The following is a 2536-nucleotide window of genomic DNA, read 5'->3' on the forward strand; positions in this document are numbered from 1 at the left end:
AAGGAGGCTTTTGCACAGGAGGCTTTTGCCCTCCTTCACAGACTCCTGTCTTGTCAAACCAAGACAAGCTACTACTACAAAAAGGAAAAGGAAAGGAAAAAAGGAAAAAAACTACACAAAGATCAAACGAAAACCTTGCAAAGCCTTCCTCCCCCTACTACCCAACTCCAACAATCCACAGTGAGACACAATCTGGACTCTAATTAGGTTTCTATCTTCCAGATAATCGATACATAGTCTATTGAGGGAACAGAGTCTGTCCTGTGCCACAGACTCTCTAAGAAAACACAACTCTACATCCTGTGTTTCCATGTTATTCATGGCACGGCCCAGAGAAAAAGTTTCCTATGGTGACCTTTCTCTTTTTCATGCACAGTGCTCTCACTACAATACATGGATGGACAGACTGCTTTTAGGACTTTTCTTTTCAAGGATGCCCTGCCAAGAGGGGAGAAAACAACAGTTCAGTTTTTCATTGTTTGGGACCGCAGTCCCCCCCATTTTTCCATTTCCCCTGGGGCCGAGGGTTCAAGAATAGAGATCTTCTTCTTTTCTCTTTTCTTTGAGGATAAGGGGGCGCCACCACAAACCCCCTAACCTTTTCTCCATTCACTCCACTTTTGTCTTTTCCCAGCTGAAGCAGGTCTCTTGACTCACTGGCATCCTCTTTAAACACAGTCTTTCTTGGAGGAGAAGATTGGTTCAGGTTGTGGCTAACACGGAAAAGTCCAGCCAAAAGCCACTCCTTGTCCCCCTCCCATTTAGAATTCCTCCTTCTAACATCCCAGGGTCCAAGGTGTCCCTCTTCCTCTCTTTCAAACTAAGGAGGGGAAAGGAAAATTCACAAAGCTTTTATTTCTCATGGAAGGGTTAAAAGTCCAAACTCCCAGGGATGGCTCAATGCCCAGACATCCAGCAACTCCCACGCACTGGGCACCTTGCAGCTCCCCCCGCTCCTCCTTCCTCGCGGTGGAATTGCTGACAGAACTGCCGATGTCTCTTTCTCTCTCTCTCGGGAGAGAAACTCTGGTGGGGGGAATGGAGACATCCCAGATTTCTTCCACCCTTTTATCTGCAGGGGCCAGCCCAATTGCAGTCCTTCCACTACCTTTGGGCCTACCTCAGTCAGGCCATCGGCCTTCCCCTCCCCCTCCCAGCTCGTCGCTGGGCAGGGGAGGCTGCACTGCGCGCTGACTGGAACCAAAGAGAACGAGTTCTCCTGGGAATTCTGCTTTTAACCCCTCTGTGTTCTCAGAGGCGTGTCTACCTTCAATTGGTCAATATCCAAATTGACCTCTTCCTTCCGGAAAAAATTCTCATTCCGTGTAAAACCACGACACCAATACAGTATGGGGGTACACTGAAACAAACCATGACAGAATAAAGATGTAATAAAACATATAAAAACGCAACTCCACAGAGGGGAGGGAGTTCCAAGAGAGCGTGTGGCCCCTCAAAACCCCCTTTTCAAGGAGCTTCAAGGTGGGCTGGAACAAGGCTCAGGCCAATGGGGTTACAGGCACTTGATGTTTTAGGGGCGGGAAAGAGGTGCGGGGTGAACCATACATCATTTGGGGTGTGAGATGGAACAGTCCACTTGACCCCAGGACCCATATGTAGGCGGGGTTGTTTTCCGGCTAGCTGGGAAAACTGTTCTCATCCTGGCTGTGTTATTTATGGATAATCATATTTATCTAGCTTCTGCAACAGAAGGCAGCCAGAGATCTGGCCAGGGCTCTGAAGTGGTGGTCCATAAGGAGCACGGTGATGGCAAAAAGCCCCACCAGTGCTTGGAATGTGGGAAGAGTTTCCCCAAGCGCTCCGTCCTGGTCTGCCACCAGAGGATCCACACTGGGGAATGGCCCTATAAATGTGGAGAATGTGAGAAAGGCTTCACAAACATCTCTTACCTGAATCATCACCAGATGATCTACACAGTGATACGACCCTATGTGTGTGGGGAATGTGGGAAGGGCTTCCATGACAGCACTCTCCCGATCATACACCAGGCAATGCACACTGGGAAAAGCCCCTACAAGTGCTCAGAATGTGGGAAGAGCTTCATGCAGAACTTCAAGCTGATGGTCCACCAGAGGATCCACACTGGAGAGAAGCCCTACAAGTGCGGGGAATGTGGGAAAAGCTTTAGCCAGAGATGCAACCTGAGAGTCCACCAGAGGATCCACACTGGGGAGAGGCTTATGAGTGTTCTGAGTGTGGGAAGAGGTTTCAGAGAAGATATCGTCTCCTCAAGCATCAGCAGATTCACACAGAATAGAGGCCCTTCGGCAGCGCTGAGTGTAGGAAGGGATTTAGGAAGATTTCCACTTGCATCACCCCTCAGTGGATCCACGCTGGGGAGAGCCCCTAACAGTGTCCCAAGAGTGGGAAGAGTGTCTCCCAGACATATGAAGTGCCCAAACAGCAACAGAGGCAGCAGTAAGTGCAGCTCTACAAGTGCTCTGTGTGCGGGAGATCTGTGTGCGCTGCTCCAACTCCATCCGCATTGGAGGACCCCCATGGGATGATGCACAGT

At 49.8% G+C, this 2536-nt stretch overlaps 1 pseudogene across 1 annotated transcript; it reads left to right on the top strand.

Annotated features, from left to right (window-relative positions):
• Positions 1 to 102: 102 nt before the first annotated feature.
• On the top strand, positions 103 to 2371 carry LOC146764639 (uncharacterized; annotated as a pseudogene). The gene has a single exon (XR_014950620.1). The product of XR_014950620.1 is annotated as an uncharacterized LOC146764639 (transcript).
• The last annotated feature ends 165 nt before the right edge of the window (positions 2372 to 2536 follow it).

Source organism: Lonchura striata, chromosome 32 (assembly GCF_050655825.1).
Source record: "Lonchura striata isolate lonStrDom1 chromosome 32, ASM5065582v1, whole genome shotgun sequence".
NCBI lineage: Eukaryota > Metazoa > Chordata > Aves > Passeriformes > Estrildidae > Lonchura > Lonchura striata.